The sequence below is a fragment of the Manacus candei genome, unplaced genomic scaffold (assembly GCF_025592945.1).
Source record: "Manacus candei isolate 608988 ecotype Guabito, Panama unplaced genomic scaffold, ASM2559294v1 h1tg000189l, whole genome shotgun sequence".
Lineage (NCBI taxonomy): Eukaryota > Metazoa > Chordata > Aves > Passeriformes > Pipridae > Manacus > Manacus candei.
The window spans coordinates 407,244-426,945 of record NW_026138237.1 but is presented as its reverse complement, the minus strand read 5'-3'; the positions used below and the strand labels follow the sequence as shown (position 1 = coordinate 426,945).

At 47.0% G+C, this 19,702-nt stretch overlaps 1 long non-coding RNA gene across 1 annotated transcript; it reads right to left on the bottom strand.

Moving 5' to 3' along the window:
• Positions 1 to 938: 938 nt before the first annotated feature.
• On the bottom strand, positions 939 to 5,526 carry LOC127464064 (uncharacterized). The gene is made up of 3 exons (XR_007901131.1): positions 5,251 to 5,526; positions 2,165 to 4,777; positions 939 to 1,176 (listed from the first exon to the last, which is right to left on the bottom strand). It is a non-coding gene; the product is annotated as an uncharacterized LOC127464064 (long non-coding RNA).
• Positions 5,527 to 19,702: the final 14,176 nt, after the last annotated feature.

Sequence of the window (19,702 nt, the reverse complement as noted above, 5' to 3'; positions counted from 1 at the left end):
TCTTTAGGGTGAAACCTTTAAATTCAGGTAACCTCAGAGGACAGACTCATCCTTTACCTAGCTCCATTGGTGAGAAAATTATTTCAGGCACTTGATATCGGAGGATTACTCTGCCCTAGGGTTTGTCCTGGAGGAGGCCACTACCTCCACAGTAGGGTTGGCAGTACTTGTTTGGAGGCTAAAGTTTGTCTCATGGGTTCTGGTTTTTTCTCCTGAAACCAGGTGTTCTGTTTTTGGCTGCGGTAGAGTTGATTTTCTTCCCAGTGGCTGGTATAGGGCTAAATTTTGGATTTGTGCTGTGGTTGATAACAAAGAGGATGGTTTTGTTATTGCTGAGCTCAGCCAGAGCCAAGGCCTTTCCTACCCCTTGTACGGCCATGCTGGGGAGGGGCTCGGGGTTTGTGGGAAGTTGGGAGGGGACACGGGTGGGACAGGTGATCCCCACTGACCCAGGGGATATTCCAGACCAGGTGACCTCATGCTCAGCATATAGAGCGGGGGGAAGAAAGAGGAAGGGGGTGACATTTAGAGTGTTTGTCTTTCCAAGTCACTGTTATGGGTGATGAAGTTCTGCTTTCCCAGAAGTGGCTGAACCCCTGCCTCCCGTGGGAATTCCTTGTTTTGTGTTGAGTTTCTTGAGTGACTTTTGCTTTCCCTATTAAATTGTCTTTACCTCTAGCCAAGAGTTTTCTAACTTTTACCCTTCCAATTCTCTCCCTGTCCTGCTAGTGGGTGCATGGGGCTTGGTGGCTGTCTGGGGTTAAACCACGTCAGCAGGGAAGGGGTCAGAAATTACATCTCTGGGAAGAGAACATGACTAGGGAGGGAGGAACCTCTGTCAGTCTTGGAAGAGCCTCTTGGAGCTGAGCCAGGGGATCAAAGCCAATTTGAGCCAGAGCTCAGGGCATGGGAAAAACACAGCTCTGTTGAACTGCTTATCTCTGGGCAGATCTAGCTTCAGGCCTTCTGAAGGATCACCAGCTTTGAGTTTTTGCCCCTACATGTGCCAGGAGAGGCTCTAAGAACACAGGTGTGAGGGAGGCAGAGAGAGCCCTTGAAAGCATGGCTGTTACTCACCTGCCCCTCTTGCTCTGGGAGATGAGGTTGCATCCAGCCCACTTTGTTCCAGACGTCCAGCACAGGGAAACCAACCCTTTGGCCAGAGCAGCTCTTTACCTGATTTGTAAAGGTAAAGCAAATCTGCCTCTGACAAATGTCTGAGCAACACGTACTGAAGGAAAGCAAAATAATGAAACATCTGGAGTGGGAACGCATTTCTAATCCCCTCCAGGGCTGAAACTCAGGGAGCTTGAGCAGCCACCAGGGAAGACTTGAGCAGGGCTTCACCCTGTCTCTGCAAGCTGGGGATGTTTGTAAAGAAGAGGTTAGTCAGCAGCTCCTGTTCTGTACAACAAGAGTCATCCTGGCTTTTAATAGCTCCCCGTTAGCTCAGGGAGAAGGAGCAGCTGACCATGAAACAGCAGCAAGGACATCTGAGATGGCCTAAAAATGTAATATATGACTGATAAGTTTTTAAATAGAGTACACAAAGGGAAAGAGACAACTTGGGATAAATCCAAAGCTGAAAATCCAGTTTGGGGGAGTGAGGTGGAGACCAAATTATCACACTCTCAAGTGAGAGGGAAGGGTTGAGCTGTCAGACCTAGACCCAATCCTGAGAAAGGGGTTAAAAATCTCTAAATAAAAGACACTTTTAGTGGGAAAGGCACATGATCCTCTGTACCCACCAGGGTTGCGGTTATTAGAATGTTATGGGCTCTTAGCTGTCCAGCTGGGTCAATCCCCAATGCATTGCAAGAAAAATCAAAAATCCTTTCCAAGGTAAACATTGCATCTTGTACTTCTCCCCTCTCAATAGGTCAGCTGCCACAGTAAAGGAATGAGCTTAGCCTGACATGAGTTCTTCTTCAGAAATCCATACCTGGCATTTTTATTACCTTCCCTTTTTGGTGGCCATAACCTAATTGTTTAATATTGCTTTCTTAGAAAACCTCCAGGCTCTGTATTCAAACTATAATTTGGAGATGGTCTGTAATTTCCAGCCCCCAACTTTCTTTCTCTTCTAAAAACCAAATATTATACTTCTGCCTCAACCCCTTCTCACCCTCCCTTATTCTTACAGCTCCCTAAAAGTGTTGCAAACATTTCAGAAGCAGCTTCAGCTGAATCTGTGAGTACTCAGGGGGATGTGTGCAGATGCTGTGTATCTGAGTACCTCTGTTCTGGTTCAGTCATTTTTAACTCATCCTTTCTCACACCGGGCCTGCCTAATCTCTTTGTAGAAGAGATTACTGCCTTACACAGCTTGTTGCCATGACTTCTTTATTCTGAGTGTTAAAGAATATGCTGAATGTTTCAGCCTCATCTGTGTCATCTTTTATTTGCTGTCATGGTCCCACCAGGCCAGGCTTCCCTTTGTCATCTTGTGCTTTGAAGGTATTTCTGGAACTTTTTCTTGTGCCCTCTCTGCTCCTTCCAGCCTGCTGTGTGTTCGGAGTGCTGTTTCTATTTCGGTGTGATTGTGCTGCTACTCTACACGCTCCACACTCACGTGTCCTCACTCCCATTTACTTTACTTTTAAGCCCTAAAGAGCTCACAATGTAGCTGTAATGGCTTTTATTTCCCCCCCCCCTTTCCTCTGCATCATTACTGTTTGCTCTTAAAAGTTAAAGTAAGATGTTTTTCACTGTGAGCAGGGGGCAAAGATCTGGGGAGATGTCAATGCTGTGGGCACACCTCCAGGAATGCCTGGGTTGGGGGGTTCTGTTTGAGACAACATTTCAGTGAGAGGGGATGTGATTCTTGGAGGGGAGCAGGCAAAATCCGAGCTGCATCATGGACTCCTCTCTGATCTGCACTCCCTTCCATCCCTTTTGTTTTGATAATCTCACCTCTTGTTAGTGGCCTTTTGGGAATAAATCTTCTACCAGGCTAATTAACTCTCATGGCACTATTCTCTTTTTTCACATCATTTTTCTGGCCATGTTTCAGCCTGGTACAGACACTGGTGGTAGGTGCAGTTAAGGTGAGACATGCCATGTTCATAGGACATGGTGCCTCTGACAGCAGTGAACCAGCACTGAGGACCTCGTGGCCTTGTCTCTGTCAGTCTCACAGAGATCAGGTGTTGGCAGGCTTAAAGGAATGCGGGTCAATCTCACTTGAATGGAAGATGAGTAGAGTAGCAGCTTCTTGTGTTGTAATTCAGAATATTTGTACAGCATAATTTTATTTAATGTGTTTAACTGGGGTTCTTCAGTACATGACAAAACTTCTTTGGAAGACACCAGGGTTGGCATTCCTAAAATGATAGTGAAAAACATGCTAAAAGGCATATGGAAAGGTCATTTAAGACTGTGAGATCCAAGAGAAGGCTGGAGATGTTTTATGCCAGCTTCAAAGAAACATGGATACTGAGGAAGTGTTAGAAATTTTGTTTCATGCCAAAACGCAGCTTAATAGTAGAGTAGGAGAGAACAACAGGAGACTTGTGTAACTGCTGTCCTGTTGTGTGTCAATACCTGTTAAAAGTTGATTTAGCTTTTTGGTTTTTAGCTGAGCTGGGCAGGTCAGATGTGGACCCAGAAGTACAAGACCTTTAAAATAGGAGCATGAATACTTAAACCCATTTCTACCTTAAAAAGGGACTTCCTGGAGTCTTCAGCTGGGTTCTCCTGACTTGGACTTGGGTCAGGCTTGGCATAGGAATGCTCTGAAATCATTCAGCTGCTTTCTGTCCTTGGATAGAAGTAGTTATTTTTCCTGGGCCAAGTTTGAATCCAAAATTGGCTTGGCCAGGAACCTTTCATAGCTGGCAATCTTTCAGCTGCTTTGCTATAACAGAGACACAGGAAATAGGTGCTGTTTTTCAGTAGCTTAAGATACAGTACAAGGTGGCTTTTGGCTTGCCGGGGCAAGCCCAGTGTGAAGGTCACCAGGTTAATTTCTGACTCACAGCAATTCAAACATTCATAATCCAGCCCTCAGTGAACCAGTTCAAATTTTGTTCTCATCTTTAGATGCCATCCAGCTTGTGCTTTGAGTCTCCAGTGATGTTTTTGGCACACTCCTGCTTGGCTACTTTATAAAAACAGAAGAGATGTTTGCAGAACATCATCCTTCATTCCCTTGCAGGCACCTTCTGTATCCTGAATTGTCCCAAATAATTGCTTGTGAAGAAAATGTGCCTCAAACTGACTCAGACATAAATTAGGCTCTTAAAAGATGAAGTCCTGTTCTTGATCTAGAGCTAGAAACTGGTTCAGTCTGAGAGGCGTTGGTAGGGAGGCACCTCTGGAGGTCTTCAGTCTGACAACCTGCTCACAGTAGGATTGTCACCAGCACTAGGTCAAGACAGCTGTGCTTTTCATCAGCCAAACATGGAGAAAGTCCTAGGATGAAGAATTCCCACCTTTCTGTGACCTGATCCCAGGCTGCACCACCCTCCAAGTACAAATTTTGTTTCCTGATGCGGAATTTGAACTTCTCAAGCTGTAAGATGTGGCCGTCGCCCCATTTCCCCACTGCCCCTTGTTAAATGGCTGTTATGGCTGAGAAGTTTGGCTCTGTGATCTTGAGCACTTCCGTTCCAGTAGTTGCAGGTTCCTCCTATGTCTCCATGGATCCACCTTTACACTGGTCTAGGCAAGGCTCCTTCAACTCTCTCCACAAGACATGTGTCTCTGACCACAATGGCAGCTACCGCTGGACCTTCTCAGGTTTCTCCAAACTCCTTTAGGACTGAGGATCTGAGTTCTGAGGGGATGATAGAACCACAGAATCACCGAATCATTAAGGTTGAAAAAGCCCTCTAAGATGGATTCCAACCATTCCCCCAGCACTGCCGTCCTAGGTTTACTTGTTCTAAAAATCCAAGCAGGAATTTTTCTTTTCCCTGCTTCACTGTAAGGGAGGGATATTGGACAAGGGAGGGGGAAGGGGTGATTGATCTGCACAAAAGATCTAGCTGGCAGAACTGCATTCCAGGCTGATGGCTCCCCTGGGAACTGGGGGGGGGAGATGATGAATTTTTTTTTCTTCCCTCCTCTCCTTGGAAAGGGGACACTTCACTTTTTGCCTTATGTCGGGCAAGGTGTGTGTTTGAGGGGTCAGAGGTTCACTCTGTTTTCAGCCTGGTCATCTGGCTGTTTTCTGGCCTTGGTTTGTCTACGCCCTGCTCTGTCCCCAGCCCGGACCTGCTCAGATTTTATCAGAGAGGTTTGACCCACCTGTAGAGGAACTTTTTGGGAGGGGGTCGCCCTCTTCCCTCCTCCGCTCCTGTGTTTTTGGCAGCAGTTTGTGCTCATCGGCGAAGGAGGGGTCCCAGCCACAGCAGACCGCAGACAGCGTGGGTTTGGTGGGAAGAACCCGGCCCTGTTCCCCTTTCCCTTCCCCTCCTCCCTGAGGGGACACCCATGGTCGGCCCAACAGCGCCCCCTGCCGGCCGTGCTCGGGAGGCTCCAAGGCCGGGAAGTGCCGAACTGCTGTTCCCTTTTTGAAGGGGACTTTGGGTACAGAATTATTGTTTAGTTGCTTTTGTGTTCTTTTGTTGTTCTGCCAATACACATATATCCTTTAATAAAGGGTTGTTATTTCTTCCTTTTTCCATACTTCCTCGATTGGAGCCTCTGAATTTCAGATTTACAATTGCTGAGAGAGAGGAGTTTGGTCTTCCCCATAACTCATCCTCCTTAGCAAAACACTTCAGTCTCATTAAACTGAGACAACTGCCAAAGCCATCACTAAACCATGTCCTCAAGTGCCACATCCACATGTTTTTTGAACACTTCCAAGGTAGCTTCCCTCAGTCTCCTGGCTGTGTTCCTCTTAAAGTATACCAGTCTGTGGTTTATCTTTTTTGAAATTAGAGCTCACTCTTACCTTAATATTCAACCTTGTGTCCACTGTAACCTCTGATTCCTCTGCAGCACTGGCAAACTTGATTCTGATGGAAAATGTATGAATTTGTTGGACCCGATATGAAATATTAAGTCTGCATTCAAGGTAACATTTCATAAATTACCTTCCAGCAAAATCAAGGAGCACTCAGATGTTTTTTCAGTACAGATATTTACTCCAATCAGGAAACATAACTGGGATGTCATTCTTGGAATAAAAGCCAGGAAAACCAAGGAAAACCAATGCTTTTGTGGCTGTGATTTTGGTTCCATAAATCCACAGATGTATGGGCTGGAAGCTGCTTTTGGTGGGCGTGCAGTGCAGATGCTTTTATCTGGTTCCAGTGCCTGTAAAGCCCAAGTGTGGCTCCACATGGGCCCTATCAGGACACACACGCACACGTAGAAAGTTTGGTTATGGATTCAGGCCTAGCTAATGAATGAAAACAAGGGACATGCTCCCACACCCTGTGGGGTGCTTCTGTTCAGCTCTCAGCCTTCTCCAGCACATCCTCTTGGCTGTGCTGGACTTCTGTTGGCCTGGCAGTTTGCAGGCAGGCTGTCAGCTTGGATCCTACACTGCCAACCCACAGTGAATCACACTGACCCAAACATTCCTTTGGCCCATTATTGCTTTTCTCTATTCCTGTCTGACTGGTATTTCATTTCAGAAAAAACTTCTGATAATGTTGTCATTAAATCCCATTTGGAAATTAAATAAATAAAAAAACCCCAAAAGAACAGTGCACAGGCTTGTCCTTCCCACCACCCTGCAATCCAGAGCACCGAGCTGGGGGAAATGCTCCAAGTGCATCTGTCGACTGAGGGTTTCTCCTGAGTGCTCTTCTGCATCACGTTTTCTCCTAGAATAGTCCCCAGACTGCCTGAGTGTGTGTATGAGTGGGACTGTGGCTTTTGTGGCAACAGTTTTCATTACAATTTTGGTGTCCCAGCTGTCCCTCCAAGTTCTGTTTCACTTCCCATGGGAAGAGGGCCCCGTGTGCTGCTGCAGCACAGTGAAGAGGATGGCCTCTCTGTCCTGTTCCGTGAGCTGATGGGCAGTTCACTGCAGCCTCTCCCCTGCCTTCCCTCTGCCTTGTGGGCCATAGGCAGGGCATGGTGGTTATGGGGCTTGGCCCTGCACTGTGCTGGTCACGGTGCTCTTCTGCTCTGAAGTCCTTTGTCACACAGGATGTGACAGGGTGTTCCTGCCCTCCAATTTTGCATTAAGTCTGGGGTCACGGTGGGCAGCCACAGAGCTTTTAGAAGGAGATGTGTGAAGGCTGTGAGCACTGGAGTGTCCTGAACACACTCTGGTCTGATGGTCTGACAGCTGATTAATCTCTAGCACAAAATGTGTCATACTTCAGTCAGCCTGATCAGATTCCAGGATTACCCCACAGTGTCTTACGTGTGTGTGCCTTCCAAAATGAAGAGCCCTCTGCTCTCAGAAGTACCTTCACCTTTTATGTGATGAACTCAGTGTGCTGAGCTGCTCCAGTTTTAGTTCTCCAGCACTTAAAAAATTATGAGCTGAGCTTTCCTATGGACTCTTGAAATTTTTTAATCAACCTTTTGAAAGCATGGGGTGTGGAGCTGAGCACAGCCCTTCTTTTTGTCTCACCATTGCCTGTTAGATTGCCCTTGCCAGTGCTCATCAGGCCAAGCTTCCCATCATTCCCTGCTGCTCAGCACATAAGAGATCTCTGGGTCATCCCCAGAGCACTCGGCAGAGTGAAAAACAGGGATCCTTGGGGCATCTAGACCTTCTGGAAGACGACCTGCAATCAGAGTCTGCCTGCCTGGAAAACCTGGAGCCCCCAGCACACATCCCACAGGCAGTGGGATGTAACCTTTGCCTGCTCTCTCAGGTTATTGGGACCCCTCACATAAACCAAGTATCATCAGAAAACTGCAAGCACAGACAATACCAGCAGTCGTCTCATTTGTAATGGTGTTACCAACTCCACAGGCTGAGCCCAGGCATCTTCAACACATCTGAGTCACCATGACACATGTCTATAAAGCAAATGTCCTAGGGAGGGTTAAGAGTGCCAGCCTGCTTCTGGTGAAGACCCTTGGATTATGAAATGTGGATGGAGGGAAATGGAGGAGATCTCAGGCACCCATAACTTCAACAATAAAATGAGCAAACTGAGTGGATTAAATAAGTGCATCTGCTTGGCATGAAGTGTTATGGACTAACAATTGCTTTAAGCAAGATTATTAATGAGGACTAGGACAAGAGCCAACTACACAAGCAAGCAATGGCTTGATTATCCTGACTCAAAGCACTTAGTTATGTCTGACATTCCTTGGCAGCTGGATTAACATGTTCCTGAGATACAGCTTTGTCTCCTAAGCAAAGGTTGCACATTTCCCCCTCCTGCAGGATCTTGTACTGTACAACTTCGCTATACAATTCTTCTAACAAGAGGTGTTTCATCCATGTCTTGAGTCTCCATCTTGCCTCACCCTTTAGCCAGGACATCATCAAATGACTGTCAAGGTTGAGCAAATCAGTTGAGTCACCTGAGAGTGGCACCTGCCCAAACTGCAGACCCAGAGCTCTTTGGCAAACACCTTAGAGTCTTTGGTGCTCTGGCAGTGCAAGAACTGCAGTGTGGTTCAAGTGGTGTCAGTGATGTCAGTGTGTCCAGTGTGCCAGGAGCGATGAGTGCACCCCTGGAGCAGGGATGGAGGAACCGTGTCCTGGGCATAGACAATCTGTGTTGGATTGTCCAATCCAGTGTGGCTTGCACAGCGCTGTGCCTTGCTACCCCCAGCTGAGATGGTGCCTTGCATTGTAGCTGTTGCTGGGGACAGCAGATCCTGTGCAATCAGTAAGACTGTGCCTGTGTGATGCCTTGTTTCTCCTAAACCGAGAACCACCCATTCAACCAGGCAGGTATTGTCAGGGTGAGCAGCCACCTTGAATCAACCACCTCAAAACTGTGAGATCTGAGGAGTGTGAGAGAAATGCTTATTGAATGAAACCTGGCAGGTTCTACAGACACTTGTGCATGTGATTGTCACATGATGAAGCTACAAAGGAAGACAGGAAGGCTGTAGAGCAAGGTGGTCCTGGTCCTTGGGTTTCTGGTTTCTCAGGGCTAGGGTATTGGCTTGTGTGCTAATGGGCATCCTGGCTTTCTTCCTTTCCTGGTGACCCTGATCAGTGGTCATCAGTTTTTGATTAGGGAAATACTTTGTCAAAGCAGGACTTGAAGCTCTCTGAAACCTCTGCTCAGGCAATGAGATCATTTACAGTGAGGGCAGAAGAGCAGAGTAGACATCCAGCACCACCATCAGCATTTGCTGTCATTGCTGCCTGGGGCTGTGCTTGTTGGCAGCTCACCCGGTCTCCACGATGTGTGTGTGTGTGTGACCTCTGAGGCTGGAGCAACAGGGGTCAGATGGAAGCTGCCACTCTAGTGCTGTGCTGGAAGTCTCCAGATACAGATGAGGGAGCTTCTCCAGTCTAGGGGAGTGATGGCATGGAGGATGAGGAGGGTACCTCCCACCTCTTCACATCTGTGAACAAGGGGAACTTTGATTAAGGAGCCATAATTATCTATATAACCCTGATCACCACGTGCCATCACAGAGCAAGCAATTAATGCAGTAAAATACAAGGTCCATAACTGGTGGTGAAGGCTGGGAGTGTAGAAAGGGCTGAATGACCACATTAGGTTGAATCCCAATCCCTCCCTCTCCTCCACCAAAACCAGGGAGCACAGTATGGAAATAATCCCCAAACACAAACATCTTCTACACCAGGGACTGTGGCAGGGCACAGGGCAAAGGCAGGGTGGAAATGTCCTCTCTCTGGCACCTTCCATGGGCATTAGACATAGCTGAGGGTGGGAGATGTCAGATTGGACTTATCTCACTTAACTTTAGACTATTACAATGTCTGCAAATGAGCTGGTTGCCTGGAGTTCTGGCAGGGCATATTTGATATTAAAAAATCTCTTTTAGAATGAGAAACACCTTTCTTTCTCTCTCCCCAGTGCAAAAGAAGGCTGTGGCTCAGTTCTAGATCATTATATTCAGCAGATGAATTCATGAAGTTTGAGAATAAAAAGGGTAGCTAAAGAAGCATAAAAGCTTGCTTACACCAAATGAACAGCTTTGATTCACTGCAGGACATCACTGAGACCTGGGACAGTGAGAAGGATGTTCTCTGATGAGATTTCAAGTCTAGTCCACTTTGTAGCCACTGTTACTACCCCATCTCTAATGCCAAGGATTAACACAGCAGAATGGTTTTCAATATTTTCAGAGAATAGGACATAATTTAAGAAAAAAACCAGCCAGAACTGCATCTTCAGAGTTCCGTCTGGTACATGTATGAAAATGTCACCATCTGGAGATCTCACCTCAAGGAGGAGCGTCTTGAAAGCTACTGATCCCTCCTCTGGAGGGGCAGTGGGGTTGGGATAGCAGGAAATCTCAGTTCCAGCCCAGTGATATTAGTGCAACTGCTTGACTTCAGGCTAAGTGAGGAAGTTCTGAAAGGGGTCAGGGGAATTCCAAAAGGCAAGGATTTGAGCACAGTGTAATGGGAGACACATATTGTCAGGAAAAAGAGGGATGTATGTGTTGTGTCAATCTCAATTATGCTTGGTACAAGTCCAAGGATGCCTTTGGGGCTGTGCCAAGCTTAGCAGATCATAAGGTGGGTGGAAAATAGCACAGCAAAGAAGAAAAAGGAGGATGTCCGATGGAAGTGGTAGAAAGATCCTCTGAATATGAAAACCAAAGTCAACCAAATTGGGGCCCTCAGCTGAGACTCACGTGCTGTACAAATGTAGCTGAGAATGACCTCTTGTAACAGTAAAACTAGAAATCCATTGCTAGAGGATTGTAGAGTGGAGATACGAAGTGTTTGCACAACTATTGGAGGAGGACAAAGCTGTGAGGGAAGTGGATCCTTGACTGACTGGGGTGTGGATGAAGTTAATGATGGCTTCAGCAGGATGAAGCAGCTGCTGTTCGTGCAACTTTTTCTGTAATGGGAAAATGGAATAAGTCCAGAGAGCAAAGAAATGACAGTAACTTTACAAAGCAATTTGTTGGAAATGGATGTTTGGCAATTTTGGGGAAGTGCACAGAGGAAATGGCTGAGTGAATGGGTTTTGGAGAAGGTAAAGGAAGTAACTAATGGACTTTTAGGCTACAGAGGTGTGAAGTATGTATGTGTGGATATTCTGAACTTATTATAAGCTAAAAACCCGAATCTTTATTATCCTAAACCAGAGCTCAGGAACATGGCCTGAAATAACTACCAGGACTGCAGAGCAAAAAGGATGGGGCATGTTCTTGGAGGTTCCCGCCTGTGCCAGTAAATAAAACACACTAGGAACTGCTCTTTGGCCTGGAGGTGACACAAATGACACCGTATGGCTGGTGCACATGGCTGAACAGGCTTTCCTCCTGTGCCCAAATTCTCTGGGAGCATTCTTTGTCATGTCACATGGAGTCTTGTAGGTTCTGTAGCACAATAGAACAATAAAAATGCTGTGATATACTGGCTTATTCCCATGTGGAAGTGGTATATTAGAATAACTCTTCTGTCTTAGCATTGCATCACAACTTACACAGGCACAGTGACATCAGCACAAGCTCGGAGACTGGACTCCCCAAAACATTGAATGCAAAGCCACAGCACAGGGAGAGACAGCAGATATGAACTGGGAGACCCAGGAAGAGCAGTACAGGGTACCTGCATCCTGTACTGGGAGAAACAGCAAAGACCATCAAGGAAAGGCATTTGCATGTAGAAATGAGGTTGGATTTGTTAAGGATTTACCTATTCAACAGCCCAACAGAGGCAAAGCAGCTACAGCTCCTTGTTCCCAGGTCCAGGCAGTGAGTCTGATCAGGGTTAAAGACCAATAGTGGAAAATTTACATATATGTATATATCCTATATGGATCCCTGCAGTAGCTGTCCCTAGATCCCAGATGTCCCCAGAAATATGAGCTCCTGAAACCCAAACCCCTGCTTCCCTTGCTCAGACCCCTTCACACACAGTGCTGGGCACTGAGGACTCACACACTGCCTCCTACTCCCTGCCTTTTGTTCTTCCTCTAAACATCCCACAATGTCTTGTGCAATCCCCAGGTGCCCTTTCTGGAATCACATAGCACGTCCCACGCCCTCAGGCAGAGCCCCTTCTCAGCCTGTGGGTCTGTCTGCAGAGCTGCTCCCACCTGGACCATGAGGCTGAGGGCTGTGAGGCTGAAGGACTGTAAGGCTGAGGGCTGTGAGGTTTAAGGGCTGTGAGGCTGAGGGCTGTGAGGTTGAAGGGCTGTGAGGCTGAGGGCTGTGAGGCTGAAGGGCTGTGAGGCTGAAGGGCTGTGAGGCTGAGGGCTGTGAGGCTGAAGGACTGTAAGGCTGAGGGCTGTGAGGCTGAGGGCTGTGAGGTTGAAGGGCTGTGAGGCTGAGGGCTGTGAGGTTGAAGGGCTGTGAGGCTGAGGGCTGTGCTAAGCTGTGCACGGGAGGAGCTGGGGGAGGGTGCCGTGTTCACTCTCTCTGAGTTGTCTGGGGTCCTTTACTGTTCCTTTATGTTTGTGGAGATGAGCCAACAAGAACTGCAAAACTCCTATTCCTGGGAAAAGGCTTGGAACACAATGTCTCTTAGAGAACAGCAATAATGAGAAAGACCTTGAAGAGTTATTGGATGGGAAAATTAGACACGAGGAAGAAGAAAAAGTTAAAAACTGTAAATAATCAGTGCAGACAATATTAGCGAAAACATGTCAACATAACTGCACTTCCCTTTGTTTCAGAGACAAAGAACCCAGGATGTTGGAGCACTTGGCAACAGCTTCTCTGAGGCTGGGTTGAAAGCACCTTGTTGACAGGAGCTGCTGAGAAATAATGGCAAAAACGGATTTCTCATCCGTGGAAGGTTTGCAAGGAGATGGAATTCAGAGAGAAGTCCAGACAGCATGTTTTGCTGAGCTCTGACTGAGGACCATCTTCCGAAACCTGAATTATTCCAGCTCTTAGGAACAATGACAAAGAGTCTTTCTACTGTTCAAGGAGGTTCTGGCACTCCCCAAGTGCACTGAACAATGTCTAGGAAGTTGATGAAATTGTTTAAGAGGAGTGTTTGCCCTCGCTGGGGACTGGTCTTTCCTTCTTTGACTGAAAGAGCTTTGCAGCCTACATCCTTCTTTCCTTTACATTAAACACCTCCTCTTGAAAAATGGGTTGTTACTTTGACAATGGAAAGAATATATTTAGGAGATTATCTGGAATAATGTTTGTATCTGTTATTTCACTGATCCATAAGTAGTTCTAAACAAAAAACACTGCTGAGTTTTCAGATCAACTGGTCCTTTTCCTCGAATGCCTTTTGTTCAGAGTTCTGGGATCATGTTAATGAGTGCCTTCACCTTGGACAGCTGGCAGGGTTATATGGATGCTCTTTGCAATGGCACTGCTTGGTGATGCACCTTTGTCAGTAGTACAGACACTACTTCGTGTGCATCTGCCTGCAGAGATGCAGGTCTGCCTTGAAATTGAGGCAAGAAGTTGTCAAGCTCTTGTTTCAGAGCAGCCTGCAGGATCACAAGGTGTTTGATCATCACCTCCCTCAACTCAGGTCTATGGAGCCAGGCTGGGAAAGCTGGAGGTGTTCAGCCTGGAGAAGAGAAGGCTCCAGGGAGACCTTAGAGCTGCTTCCAGTGCCTAAAGGGGCTGCAACAGAGCTGGAGAGGGACTTTGGACAAGGGCCTGGAGTGACAGGACAAGGGGGAAATGGCTTTAAGTTGAAGGTGGATAGATTTATATTGGATGCTGGAGAGAAGTTCTTCCCTGTGAGGGTGGGGAGGCCCTGGCACAGGTTGCCCAGAGAAGCTGTGGCTGCCCCATCCCTGAAATTGTTCCAGGCCAGGTTGGACAGGGCTTGGAGCAACCTGGGCTAGTGGAAGGTGTCCCTGCCCACGGCAGAGGGGTGGATTGAGATGGTCCTTAAGGCCTCTTCCAACCCAAACCATTCCACGGTTCTGTGATTCTATGGTAAATTGAAGCACATGTGAGTGAAAGATTCTAACAAGGGACAAGTTCTGACATTGCAGCAAAGGAAGCAAAGTCCACCAGGATATGATTGTAACAATGAATAGCAAAAACCTTTCAGAAGTGCTCCAGTTCTTGTCTTTGCTATCACAGGCTGCACTAGATGTTTGGTTCGAAGGTCTCCAGGGAAACTCTGGGTCTTGTGATCCATAGAAAATGTCTAAGAGACTGAGAGTCTTCCCTGGACATCATCAGGGAGGGGATATTCCCAGATGTCTGGAGTCTTATTCCTGTGCCAAAGTCCAAAGCACAGGCTGCCCTGTTTGGGAGCACCTTCCATACAGTGAATGACCACCTTGGCCAGAGTTGGAGTCTGATGCTCTGTGACTGCTGTGATATTGGGTGGATGTGAACTCAGGGTTTCTGATCTGACTTTTATTACCTTTTCTTTCAATTTTCTGTGTTCCAAATGCAAATTCTGCAGAGAAACTGAGCTCCAGGCTGTTATTTTTATAAACTATTAGTACTTTCTGTCCGTTAGCCATTCTGACATTTTCCAGCTCCCTTTCATGTCTCTCCTTGTGTTCCTTGCTGTCTTTATCAGCTTTTTTTCCTCACCAAAATGCTACCTACAGCCCAAGGTTGAGGATGACCCCACACTTAATAATGTCTCTGACACATCCAAATTTATTTCCTCCCTCCTGGCTTCTCATTCCTCTGTACTTCCTCCTGCTAGAGCTGATGATGCCACAGGGGTTAAAAACCCAAACATTTTAAATGCAGACAAATAGGAAAAGGAACAGTACAGTACAAAAAGAGGTTTTTTTCCAAACTGTGCCCTCAGCTTTCAGCTGCCTCAGGGTTTCATAGCTTATACCTTCCACAGTGAGACATTTCACACTACACGGAGATTGCAACACTTTAGATTAGACTTCCCAAGCTGGTAACCCCTCGTGCACTCAATGCACCCAGATTTCAGCCCCTGGCATTTCTCTTCCCACCTCACAGTAGCTGCTGCCCCATCAAGCCTGCACATGCAAGCACTGACTTCTGTCCCCAGTTAAACCCCAGACTAAGATCAGCAGCTGGAAGCTCAGTACCTGCTTTCCTGGGAGCAGCGCAGCGTGGCCATATGGGCACTCAGTGCTTTCAAAGCCTTGCACCTCTCTGTGTTGTGAGCCTATAAATGTAAATATCTCCTCGTTGGGGTTTATGTTCCTCTGTAAACTGATATTGCTGTCTTCAATTTAGATTTTTATTATTTTTACCATTTGAGGTTCATTAAGGTTTTAATTGATAAAGTTGCAATCAATATTTATAAGTTGCACAAAATAAAATGAGCTTTCATAAAAGCTCTGCCCAAAGTCTGAGGAATGTTCCTGCAGCTCTTCCTCTCAGAGACCAACACCTCTGCTTGGGATTTGCAGCAGTTTGGGGGAGGAACCTCTCCCAGCACTGAAGGTCTCCCAGGAGGCAGGGCGTGCTCTGCCACCATCCTCATCTTCACTTTGCTCTTCCTTGTGCCTGCCCCTGTGCTCGGCTGGAACTACTCAGGATACACCCAAACTTGCTCTTCCCTCCTGCCTGAGTGCCAGGCAAAAACTTCATCAGCCAGGCACAGACAGTAATTTCTCCTAAAAGCCATGAATGCCCTGCCTTGAGGACCAACAGGGATCTCCCTTCTTGGACTCTGTGGCACTGGGTACCCCACTAGAAGGAGCACAAGGCCACCTGAAGGATGATGATGCCATCATAGCCAGTCCTGTTGATGCTGCCCAGCCCTGGGTGTCTGTGAGAGGGAGAAGCAGTCACTCTTATCACACAGGAAGGATATTTCTAGGCCAGGCTGGGGCCCATGTGCCTTGCAGCATCTGGTCTCTGCACACTGAGCCATGGGTGTTCTCATCCATGGAGAACCCTGGTCAGGCTGTCCCTGAGATTTGGGCATCTGCACTGCAAGGCCTGAGGGTGCTGGGAACATGTGCACAAGGTCTCACGAAGACCCCCAAGAGCACTGAGAGAACCCCTCCATCTCAGCAACACCTCCTCTCACCCAAAGAGGAGAACAGCAAGAGCTTCTCCTTCCTTCCTTCCTTCCTCCCTTCCTCCCTTCCTCCCTTCCTCCCTTTGCCTCTCTTTGCCTACCTTCCTCCTTTTGCCTCCCTTCCTCCCTTTGCCTACCTTCCCTCCTTCCTTCCTTCCTTCCTTTTTCTTCTCTACTTCCTTCCCTCCTCCCTCCCTTCCCTCCCTCCCTCCCTCAGCAAGGACTGAGGATGCAGTGTCTGCCTGACCCTGCAATGAAATGTGAGCAAGGAGGTGCTTGCAATGCCTTGGTCCGAGGGGGGGAAGACAGACACGCGACACACACACACTAGGATGAAGAGCCACACACTAGGATGAAGAGCCAGAGAGATGTCTGCCTGCTCAGTGCAGCAGTCAGCTTTTTATTCAGTTCTCCCACTTCTACTTTCCCACACACACACAACACAAACATATTCCCACAAAAACACTGAGGAATGCCGCACCTGCACTTCAACCAAACAGATTCAACCCTGTACTCCTTATAACTCAAGGCTGTGTCCATGGGAACTATCTAATTAGCTCCACTGCTCCCATGGAAAACGGCACAACACTTTGTAACATTCCAAACCCCTCAAACTTCAGTTGTGGGGCTATGACTTCACCCCACAGCTTGGGGTCACAACAAAGCTGCTCTCCCACAGGACATCTCATAGAGGTGTCAGGAGGACAAGCCTTCTTCTCATTTCTGGCTCTGTGTGGTGCAACACTGCGCCCAAGGATGGAAACCTGGAGTGTCTTGGGGCTCTGGTGCCACCAGTTGCTGTATCTATACTCACTCAGCTGCCCTTGCCTCATTCTCTTTCTGTTTCACAGAATCACAAAATCATTAAGGTTGGAAAAGACCTCCCAGATCATCAAGTCCAACCTTCGAAGTCCAGCCTATGCCCCTGGTCTTTCCATGTCTCCAAACACAGTTGGAGGGTCTTTTTTAGGCACCGGTGTCAGAGGAAGACTGTGTTTGTGTCATGTTCTCTGAAGCAGTGTAAACAGCAGCCATGCTTAGCAAACAGATTAACACCTTTGTTTACTCATGAGACATTTTATGATAAATTTCAGTTGTGTTTTAAAAAGCCAGCAAAACAGTAAACTGAGCATGAATAACGATTTAGATGAAGCGTCGGCAGTCTTTCCTTCTACAAATGCACAGAATTCAAATCACCAGGAAAGAGCAGTAGGTGTTTTTGTGTGCTGGTTTAGCACAAGGTCAAGGAGCCCCAACTCCTGCTTGTTGCTGGACATGGCTCTGGTGATCCCCATAAACTTGGTGTCCTCCTGGCAGCACTGAACGCAGTGACAGGTGACAGAAAGGCCTTCCCATGGCTGTGTTGGTCGGGTTGTTAATACACGGATTAATGTCAGTGCACATTTTTCCCGGCAGCCCCAGAGGGTGGTTTCAGCTTCAGTAGTTTAAAAAGCATTTGAAGCGCTTGTCTAAACAAGCAGAGGAGTCCTGCCTTCCACCCCTGGTTCCTGCAGCACTGTGAGTGACAACATGGACAGTGAAGGATGCACTTACAGGGAAACAACCCTCCTCCCTAAGCACTTTGGATCATGATAAATGCACTGTAATATTAGATTTCTCATACTCTGGGACTCATTACACAGACACTTTGGGGTCAGAACGGAAAGTTCAGGGGGAGAAACTACTTCAGATTAAAAGGAAGAAATTTGAGGGTGGAAGAAATATTTTATGTAACCAAACCCAAAATGTTACAAAACAAAACAAATCCCTCCAGACTCCTACTGAGACATCCATCACAGCCCAGCAGAGAGAAGGGCCATGCAGCCCTGCACAGCTCTGTCTTCTGCAGGTGTGGGAGAGGGGACTTCTCCTCCAGCCAAAGGAACAGGACTCCTGATCCTGGGAGAGGGTCTAATCCATCCTGTAATTGAAACAGTGGATCTCAGAGCTAGGGAAGGACAAGTGGTTCTCAACAGATTTGCATTACTGTAGCATCTCTCTCCCTACTGGAGGATCTGATTTATATGTTTATGCTTTCTCAAAACACGGACACTGAAAGCAACATTTAAAAGTGCTTCTCCAAGGCTGGAGAATCCCCAACACTCTTGTGATGCAGTTTTGGATGGGGCAATACTCAGATATTAAGAAACAGCTAAAGCTTCTCTCATCAGAAATGTTCATGATCCCTGTTGGTCCTCAAGGCAGGACATTCATGGCTTTTAGGAGAAATTACTGTCTGTGCCTGGCTGATGAAGTTTTTGCCTGGCACTCAGGCAGGAGGGAAGAGCAAGTTTGGGTGTATCCTGAGTAGTTCCAGCTGAGCACAGGGGCAGGCACAAGGAAGAGCAAAGTGAAGATGAGGATGGTGGCAGAGCACGCCCTGCCTCCTGGGAGACCTTCAGTGCTGGGAGAGGTTCCTCCCCCAAACTGCTGCAAATCCCAAGCAGAGGTGTTGGTCTCTGAGAGGAAGAGCTGCAGGAACATTCCTCAGGCTTTGGGCAGAGCTTTTATGAAAGCTCATTTTATTTTGTGCAACTTATAAATGTTGATTGAAACTTTGTCAATTAAAACCTCAAATGGTAAAAATAATAAAAATCTAAATTGAAGACAGCAATAGCAGCTCCACATCCTGGCACACACTCTTGTCACCTAAGTCTGAGCAAGTGTCAATGGGGGATGGAAGGGCCCCAGCCAAGCCTGCCTGCAGCAGTGTGGGCTGCCTGGCAGCAGCAGCTCCTGCACTGGCAGAGGAGCCCTGCAGCACATCTCTAGGATTCCTCCTCCCACTCCAACCTCCAACAGTTAGAAACAGGCTCAGCACTGTGGTAGAAGCTTTAGAAATGTGCTTTCCAAAACACGTTAGTGTTAACTCTGCTAATTGGATATTCTCATTATCCATATAAATTCCAGTCCCACTGGGGTTCTGTGCTACAGATGTGCAAATTCAACTTTACAATCCATTGCTCTGGCATTTCTGGGTTGTGCTCAGCATGATTTAAGTGAAGAACAGTGGTGGTTGATGACTGCAAAGGCATCTAAGTGTGCTGGGGATTTAAACTGAACTACTCAGGCACATCACTTTGAAAAGTGGTATCTCTGGGAAGGAAAAGGCTTTTTGGAAAGAATTTTACCAAGTGAATATTAAGTCAATTTGACAGTAAGCTCCTTGGGAGAGAGGATATCTGTTCCTCACGTCTGTGCCCGGATAAAACCAGCATAGCCATTTAATGGGCTTGTGACTGGCACTGATTGAACACCACCCTCCCCACTCATTTCCTAGAAATTGCTTGAATAGCCCAATCATTTGCAGCCCTTGGCCAGCTGAGGGATGAATGTACCTCCTTATATTTGCTCTTGGATGTGAATCAGTCCCTGATGTATCTTATTCTTGAATGGGAAAGCATTTGGAAATTCTGCATATTGTAAGACCAAGCCAAAAAATGAGAAGCTGATTAAGATGACAGAAACAGAAGGAGCTGGAAGACTCACCATGGCTCGGTTGTTACCACTGTTTTGGCAGATGGAAAGGAAGGGGCAGTGACACTCCAAAGGGGATCAGAGCACTCTGTATCTGCTTTTCACTAAAAAGCTTTTTTTTTCTTCACAAACAGGAAAAATCTTCAGAATACCCAAGTGCATATTAGTGTGGTTGGAGATTTCTCAGATGCAGGTATTTGTTTGCAATAAGGAAATTACCATCAACTGTGA